Source organism: Phodopus roborovskii, unplaced genomic scaffold (genome assembly GCF_943737965.1).
Source record: "Phodopus roborovskii unplaced genomic scaffold, PHOROB, whole genome shotgun sequence".
Lineage (NCBI taxonomy): Eukaryota > Metazoa > Chordata > Mammalia > Rodentia > Cricetidae > Phodopus > Phodopus roborovskii.
Window position 1 is genome coordinate 128,604 of NW_026126770.1, and position 10,034 is coordinate 138,637.

The window sequence follows — 10,034 nt, forward strand, 5'->3', positions numbered from 1 at the left end:
CCTGGCTATGCTATGAGTGTGTGTGTGTGTGTGTGTGTGTGTGTGTGTGTGTGTGTATTTGGCTTCTGAGCTCGGCATTTTGAAAAAGAAAGAATAAAAATGTCCAAAAAGCAGAGTACCTCAATGAAAAAGTTAGGCAGCAACCTCAGATAATTATTGTCTATTTGCCCTTAAGGTTTGGTAACAATCTAATCAACCAAGAAAGCCCTGTACAATGTAACATTCTACTTGTAAAACCAATACCTAACTATTTTCTTTGATCAAGAAATAGAATATACATATATAATCCTATAAAGCTGATTTAACACAGCACAAATTGTTTAGTTTACAATACTTAAAAAAAATACTAAGACCCTACTTGCATATCTGGACACAGAAATTATACATTTTACAAAACATAATGTCTTCATTGAAGTTTAGTATCTCTCTGTAAAAATGACAATTTGGTTTAGTGAAGACACTGAGTGATTCAGGGTCCAGGACTGCTTGCCAAGTTTGACCAAGGCCCAGCGATACTTGCTCTGCTCAATAAGGTTATGCACGGGAATCCACATCATCCTCGGTTAGTTCACCTTGGTAAATATTAATGCTTTCTTCAGTGACTGCAAGCATTTGAGATGAGAGCCACAAAGACCAGCAATAGCAATGAGGATGAGTGCCCACATGGTATCATCTTAAATATAAGAAGAAGGCATCTGTCCTTCTCTTCTGTTTTATTCTGTCTTTGGTAAGTTTACTCTGTTCCTCGGTAAGTGCTTCATAAGAAGCTACACATTTGTATTTCACCATGTCAGTCCTTTCCCTTTAAAACAAATTGAGAATAAAAAGTCATGACTACCTAGGTGTTTCATACTCTCTTAAGAATGTCACAGAGTTGTGAGCTGTCAAGTGGTATTTCACTCAGCAAAAAAAAAAAAAAAAAAAAAAAAAAAGACATTTGATTTATCATAAGGAACACATTTTATTTCCCACCTAAGTCCCATATATATATGTATGTATGTATGTATGTATGTATGTAAGTATGTATGTATCTGGGCTGTGATAGCACATGCCTTTAGAACCAGTGCTTAGGAGTCAGAGGCAGGTAGATATCTGAGTTTGAGTTCATCCTGATCTACAGAGTGAGTTCCAGAATAGCCAGGGTACACACAGAAACCCTGTCTTGAGGACCAAAACAAACAAACAAAAACCCGATTTACAAAACAGGAATTTTTCTTCATTGCAAAAATATTTCCTATGGCTTCTCATAGTCTACAGTCATGACATCTGGAACTTTGAGAGCAATGGTTTATTATCAGAAGTCATAGGAAACATAAGACTATGTGTCAGCCTCAGAACAGAGGTCACCTCTGGGAAAGGATAAGTGAGGAAGATGATGAAGCTTTATTTCTATCTAAGACTCTGAAAAGAAAAAGCTTTAAAAAGGATTGTTTGGCAATCCCTGTTTTTATTTTACACAATGTGCATGCATGCAAGTGTATGCCAACTTGTAGAGGTCTAAAGGTGACACTGGATGCCTTTCCTGTTTGCTCTCTGATTTGTTAGTTGAGAGAGGATCTTGACATTGAACCAGAACTTGAATAGCTAGCCAGCATGACCCAGGGAGAGATTCTATTCTCTGTTCCTGAGTAGAGGACTTGAGGTGGCCACCAAGCTGCCTGGCTGTTAGATGGGTTCCAGATATATGAACACTAGTCCTGTACCTGCACATTAAGCACTTCATTCCGCGAGCCATCTTCCCCAACAACCACTTGCTAATTTTAATATGGATCTTTTTCTGTCTATTACCTATAATTCTATGGCCAATTATAAAGTAAAACCTAAAGGGACACAATTGCAGGCTAAGAAAAATAGTTTCAAAAACAATGAAAGAGTTACTATAGAGGTAAAACAGTCCTTGCTTGTTGTGTTACCTATTTGTTGGTTCTTTTTGTTTTTTGAGTTAGAATTTTTCTGTGTAGCATCGCTGGTGGTCCTAGAATTAGCTTTGTAGACCATGATGGCCTTGAACTCACAGAGATCTGTATTCCTCTTCCTTTGAAGTCCTGGGATTTAAGATGTGTGCCACTATACTCTGATTATTACTAATTTATGAACATGGTCTCACACTGTATCTCAGGCTGGACTAGAACACTTATGTAGACCAGACTGCCCTTTCAAACTCTTGGCAATCTTCCTACCTCAGCCTCTCAAGAGCTGAGATTATTTACTTGTGATGCCATGCCTAGGTAAGACATTTTCATATATTATTTATATTAAAATAAAATGTATTTGTATTAAAGTAAAATTTTCTCTTAGTATATTTGAATAGCAACTCTATTCAAAAGAGAATAGTACACATACTAAGATGAATGGCTAAGAAGTAAGCATATGTATAAGTAATAGATAATTTAAACAATATAGTAAATACATCAACACTAGAATCTAAAAGATGAGGTTGTAAGTATAAAAGTCACACTTTCCTTCTTTCTGTGTCCCTCCTCCTAATCATTTCAGGATCTTCTGATTGGAGTGAATATACCCAATGTAGGTAGTTACATATCTATTTCCTTAGCTACGTTAGTATTATTTCCTCATGACAGGTAAAATCATTACAGGGACCCAGGGATAGAGCACTCAGGGTTGAGACAGGACTTTCAAACTTGCGATATATTTACCAGAATGAAACACTTTAAGGTATGATGCCAGTATCAAGTTATAGTGAATAAAACCACACACCATGAGCTTTGTGCACCTCCATGCTGATAAAATAAATTGATCTTTATTGCACCTGTCACTAAGATCTGGAAAACCAGACGTGTCACTTACATCAATTACCAATAAAAAATGGGTGAGAAATTTGCTGTACTGCCTGGATATAAGATCAACAATAGCCCCTGAGACACAAGTGACATAGCTGTCAAAGTGAACACTCTCAAGTGGTATACTGGGTTTCAGAATCTTTAGCATGTCTTCTCCTTGCACATCAAAAGCCATTAGATAGACCTGAAGGCTGGAGATCTTTCCTGCTAGGGCTTTATAGTTCTCATCATTTGGCATGTTGTGTAATCATTTGTGCATCACTGAAACATTGCAGACCAGGAGATCGCTGTGAAGGCACATGGTTGCTATCAGTTAAGACTCTTGCCATCTCAGCTGTAAAATCACAGAAATCCAGGGCAAGTGAACTCAGATTTACACACCACTCTAGTTCAACTGCAGTAATAAGCGTTCTGTTGCCAGAAATACCATTGCCTAGTAAAATTAGGTGCTCCATAGTGTTGGCAATTGAGTTAGAGACAACAGGGATGTTGGGGGGGTCACTATTTCCAGCAGAAAAACACAAGACAGCTATTTTAGTCTCCTACTCCTACTCAGTATTTTTCAAACAGCTGCTAAATTATACAAGGAAACAGAACACAATGTTATCATTAGCACTTGACACTAATCTTTTAGAAATGGGCAACACAAAGCATTCAATGTTGAGATATATTGTTTCCCATTACTTTATTTCTATCCAATCTACAAATGCAATTAGTCTCACATTACAATGTAATCAGTAAGATACATTAAACATGCAGAAAAGATAATAAAAGCAAGTGAAAAAAATAATACCTTTAAATAGCAGGAATGGGATTTGTGTAAGAGAGCTTTCTCTGCAGAAGAATCCAGGTTCATTTTTCAGCACCCACCCACCAGCACACTACCTTCACTCACTACATTTACAAGAGAACCAAAACCCTCTTCTGACTTGTAGCAAAGAGACATATATGTGGTACATATATACCCATGCAGGCAAGCACTTAAAATGCATAAAATAAAATAGTAACAATTCACATAGCAATACTTACCCAGCAAGCTATATTATTTATCCCAAAAGATTTATGCCATCAATTGTCACATAATCACAACTAAAATGCAGTTAAGATATTTCTAGGACATATATTCTAGCCCAACACTGTGTGTGTGTGTGAGAGAGAGAGAGACAGAGAGAGAGAGAGAGAGGCAGGCTCTCTCAATCAAACCAGAGTCTGCTGACAGGGCTAGCCTCTGTGGGCCTGCTTGCTCTGGGATACCTGACCTTGGGCCTGCCAAAGTTATAATTGTAGGTAGTCCATCATGCTTCTACAGCATTTACACAAGATCAGGAAATGTGGATTCAGATCTTCTTGCCTGTACGTTACCTCCATAATTTTTAAAGATCACTGTTCTTGATTGTGTCTTACTACTTTTCAATCAAGAGCTAGACTTGTTATTAACACATGCCCTTGTAAAGCTTACTGTGTGACTTAACTGATTAATCTTCATGAAGTCAAGTTCTTCCCTCTTGAGGTATGTGCTGGATAGACTTCTTTGCTTCTATCTCCAAACAGATTAAACCTCTGGAGTTTCCTATAGGAGAAAATGGTCAAAATGATTTTCTAAATGTTTAATATAAGCACATATTAAAATATGTCTAAAAGATATTCTAGAGTAGCTTCTACCATCAAATTCATAGGCAAATCACATTCAGACTGTTGTGCATATTCAGAGTGATGGCAAGTACAGAGAAATAGCAAACATGGTAAAGGGCATGGACTAAGTACAAAGCTTGTATTCAAATTTAATGACTGTGGACAACACTGGAACCAAAGCCAAATGCTGAGCTCACATCTGGAGTCCCAGAAGAAGTCAGAGTAAAAGAACAGCACAGAGACATTTTTAAAACAGCAAACAAAACACTAAGGTGTGAAGAACCTTTTGTAGCCACAGACCTAAGTTTATCAGAAAATTGCATCCTGATATTTTATACAAGAGTAAATAAATATGTGACTCTTAAAACCATGCTATTTAATGAAAAATGGCTTTTCCATTTTATACCTGTGCTTGTTAAAGATATAAACATACCAGCCTTGACAAAAAATGAGAAAACTTATTTCACAACTGATTAGATTTGTTTCAAATACATGCATTATAAGTATATAGGTGGGTGGATGGGGGGAAGGATACAGAATCAATACATGTTGAAACCATAGACTAACACTGGGTGTCTTCTTCAGGTGCCCTGCATTAAAATAAAAACGGGCTTGCTTTAATTTGATGTATATGGTTCTTTTGTCTGCATACATATATGTGTATCATATGAGTGCTGTGCCTTCAGGAGACAGAAGAGGGCACTAGATTCCCTGACCATTGGGTTACATAATAGTTGTGAACCATCATCTGGCTTCTGGAAACTGACCCAGGTCCTGTGATAGAGGAGCAGGTGTTCTTAAATATTAAGCTATCCCTCCAGCCCCTCCTGCATGTCAGGTTTTGAGACAGATTTCTTTTCAGCTGGCTTACAACTTGCCATGCCGAAGGGACAACTTGCTATGGTGCCTGGCTTTTATGTGGTTTCTGAAGTCAGGTTTTCATGTTTACAAAGACAGAGCCAATTTCCTCATCCCCATGTGTTTCCTATTGCTGACAGTCCAAATCCAGAGCGACCACGTCACTCTAGAGTTAAGTATTCAGTTTTGATGCAAGGGCAAAATTACTGATGTCCTAGGTAGAAGTTTTACAATCTAGGTAGTTTAGGGCATGAAACCTTCATTCATTTGACTTCAAAGATCAGAGCTAACATATCTACCCCAGTGTGCCTACTTCCTCAAATAGAAAAATGGGCCCCATACCTGCCTTTCCTATGGGAGTTGGGCCTAAAGAAGAATTATCTTAATTATGACATGAATCTCATGGTAAAGAAGTTGACCCAACTCACCAGCAAATCTCCTGCTGACCTATCACTGGCATCCTTCCTATTGATATTCTGGAAGATTCTGAAGGTCACATCTCAAGGTTCTTCTGTATGATGCTTCACCAGTAGGTTGGCAAGATGTTCCTATAAGTCTTCTTTACTTTGGTCCAAGGAATCTGTTTCAGTACATACTGTATGATCTCCTTCTTCAAGACCTTCATGAACTTCAGGAACTTTGAGAAACTTCAACAGGTATAATTTAAAAAATATTCAGACAGTAGTGGTCCATGACTTTATTTTCGGTAGTTGGGAGGCAAATGCAGGTGGATCTCTATGACTTACCTCCCAGCAAGGTCTACAGAGTGAATCAAGGACACATGGGACTACACAGAGAAACTTGATGCAAAAAAAATTAAATAAATAAAATAATTAATTAATAAAATTAACATGGGCCTGAAACCTTTAATCCCTGCACTCAGGTCTCAAAGGCAGGAGGATCTCTCAGCTTGAGGCATGCCATGGAACACAGAATGAGACACTGTCTCCAAATAATGAACAAATAGAAAATAGACAGAGATTTAATAACCAAAAAAAGAAAGAAAGAAAATTAATGATAAATGAACAAGAAGAATCAATTAGCAACAGGAAAACTCACCACATGCCCTGCAGTTTTGAGAAGCAGAGGTTGTCAAAATTTTCAATCCAATGTAATGATTGTTTTGTTCTAACGTAAGGGTTCTTAGAGAACAACAGCCCTCACCTTCTGGTTTCTTTTCATTTAAAGTATTACATGTGTGTGCTACAATGCCCAGCACTATTTCATAGGTTCTGAGGGCATGTATGTATGTGCACTTTGTTTATGGCTGGTTTCTGCAGAGGCCAGGAGAGGGCACCAGATTCTTTGAAATGAGACTTACTCAGATGGTTGTAAGCCATTAGGTGTTCAATGTGTATTGAACCCTTATCGTCAATAAGAATAGCGGGTGCTTTTAGCTGCTGAGCCATCTCTGTAGCCCAGTTATTGGAAATTTCTTTTTTTTTTTTTTTTTTTGCATATAGAGTATTTTTTATTTAATTTTATATAACAAAGTCCAATTAAATGAAAACAAACATTTATACACAATATTTGGGAATTTGGGCGTCGTTCTTTCCAAACTACTTCCTGCTGGTAAGGGGCGCTGTCTTGGGGGATTCGAAGAAGATTCAGATATCCTAGCTGTAGTCTGTCTCAATTCTGAACATCTATGCCCCTAATACAAAGCCACCCACATTCGTAAAAGAAACACTACTAAAACTCAAAGCTCATATAAAACCTCACACACTTATAGTGGGAGACTTCAATACACCACTCTCAACACTAGACAGGACCACAGATCAGAAACTCAACAAAGAAACAAAAGAATTAACAGAAGTTATGTCTCAACTGGGGCTAACAGACATCTATAGAACATTCCATCCAAAGACAAAAGAATATACCTTCTTCTCTGCTCCACATGGAACCTTCTCTAAAATCGACCACATACTAGGAGACATAACAAACCTCAACAGATACAAGAGAATAGAAATAGTCCCCTGTATCTTATCGGACCACCATGCTTTAAAATTGGAATTCAACAACAATACAAATAGCAGAAAACCTGCAAACTCATGGAAACTTAACAATGTGCAATTGCACCACTCCTGGGTCAAAGAAGAAATAAAGAAAGAAATTAAAGACTTTCTAATATTCAACGAGAATGAGGATACAACATACCCGAACTTATGGGACACCTTGAAAGCAGTGCTACGAGGGAAGTTCATTGCACTAAGTGCCCATATGAAGAAAACAGAGGATAGTCACATAAATGAATTAACAGCACAACTGAAAACCTTAGAACAGAGAGAAGCAAATTCACCCCGCAGGAGCAGACGCCAGGAAATAATCAACTTGAGGGCTGAAATCAACAAAATAGAAACCAGGAAAACAATACAAAAAATCAATGCAACAAAGAGTTGGTTTTTTGAGAAAATTAACAAGATTGATAAACCTTTATCCAAATTAACGAAAAAGCAGAGACAGAACATGCAAATTAACAAAATCAGAAACGAAATGGGGAACATAACAACAGACACAGAGGAAATCCAGACAATTTTCAGGTCATACTTCGAAAATCTGTATTCCACAAAAATTGAAAATTCAAAGGAAATGGACAAGTTTCTGGATAACTATCACTTACCAAAATTAAATCAAGAACAGACAAACAACTTAAATAGACCTATAACCCGAAATGAAATAGAAGCAGTCATCGAAAGCCTTCCAACGAAAAAAAGTCCAGGGCCAGATGGATTCAGTGCAGAATTCTACCAGACATTCAAGGAAGAACTAATACCACTACTCCTCAAACTGTTCCACAAGATAGAAACAGAAGGTTTATTGCCAATCTCTTTTTATGAGGCCACAATAATATTGGAAATTTCTTAATAAACACTTTTCATAGTTTTGTGTATCTGTTAGTATATCCCGTGGTTCTCAGAATAAATTAGGGTGCCAGGTATCCCAGTGAGACAGTCCTTACTAAACTATTTACTTTGTAGAAAGTAGGTGCCCCCACTTAACCATTTTCAGAAAACAGAGTATGGAGAGATATCACTATTAGAATTTTGTGATTATTATTTATAATTACAAAGTATTCATAACAACATTTGACATGGATGGATTGAGACAATGAAGTCTGTGCTGACATTTTTGGTAAATTAAATTTATCACATGGGTGAAGGGTGCATGCCTATAAACTCAGCACTCAAAGAGCTGGGCCAGGAATATAAAGAGATTGGGGCTATTTTAGCATACACAATGTGTAAAGAAAATTAATGGTTTCAAAACTTCTGACTCCAGCTCTGTCTTGATGGTTCTTGCATTTAAAGCTAACAATGAGGAGGCAGAGGAAAGCATATCTTTGCAAGTTCAAGGACAGCCTGGTCTACATAGTATTCTGGAGAAAACTTAAAAAAAAATTCTGATTCCCAGGCATCTTTTGGGAGAATTAAGTCACAGAGGAGTACTCATAATATATATTTTTTAAAAAACAAAATTTAAAACTGTGTGTGTGTGTGTGTCATGGTGGTTGAAGCAGGGTCAGAGACCAGCATATTAATGTGAGATCAAGGCTACCCTGATGCAAAATATTTAGTTCAGAACATCATGAAAGATAATAAAAGAAAGTCAATAAATAAATGAAGTCTTCATTTTCTATTGAACCCTATAATATATCAATGCCAAATGTGTCAGAGGTCAGTGTGAAACAAACACTTAAAATGTAGGTTCCTGTTGTAGTATAGACTTGAATGTCTAGGGACAGGCCTAAATGGAGGAAAATACCATCCACTCCAGAAATCTTGGAAGTAGTTGGCAAATGGTCTCTCATGAATGAAAAGAGTTCATTGCCAGCAAACTAAAGAGTTACCTGAGAGTATTTTGTGACGAAATGGTTGAAATCTTTCCAATTGACACCTCAATTAGATGATTTAATATCTGGATAATTTACAATTACATAAAATATGTAAATCATGAGAAAGAAGTAAACAAACGTACTAAAGGAAGAAGAAAATGGCAGTCCTCACAGTATTACTGTCAATGGACAATCAGTTGAGGAGGCATCAGGTAAATATGTGGTGAACCTGCAGTAGCTGCCAACCAAGGCCAATGAGAAATAAATATGAAAGAGAGATGAGGGAGTTTTCGTAAGCAAATGCTATACTTATACTCTGCTGGGAAGTATGGGACGGTTTGAAGCTTGGTTGGATATCATTATGGGGGGTCCTCAGGCGCGAAAAACCTATTCTAAAATATGGTTCATGTATACCTTGCCAAAGATCTCAGTATATTTATTAAACAGGTACTTGCCCATCAATGTTGATGGCATCACAGTGTGCAGAACATTATTGAACCAAGTATGGTGTCCAAATGCCTTGTCATGGATGAATCTCATTGATGTAACAAGAATGTGAAGATTTCATCCTTATATAAAAAGTAGTTCTGTTGTTTGTAGTATGCTGATCCAACTGGGGCTCAGCAGCAATCTTCCTCCATGCTGATAATTCAATGTTTTGTACTGCTGCACAAAACTCTGCCATTAAAATATCCTTTTCCATAGCAGAGCAGAAATCCCATCTTTCACCTTGCCAGATTCCCTCATACCTCACCAAGTTTCAGATACTGTGACACATCCCTGGTGGCAATGCCTGAAATTAGGATGGGTCATTCAGTCTACTGGTTGTAGACAATTTAGAAGGTGTTATATTACAGGAGAAAGTGCCCATCATTCTTTTCTCTTTGTCCTACATCTTGAATCTCCTCCCT

General features: G+C 37.4%; 1 pseudogene; it reads right to left on the reverse strand.

The window, feature by feature from the left end:
* Positions 1–354: 354 nt before the first annotated feature.
* Positions 355–9,663, reverse strand: LOC127214584 (F-box only protein 33-like; annotated as a pseudogene).
* Between the last annotated feature and the right edge of the window lie 371 nt (positions 9,664–10,034).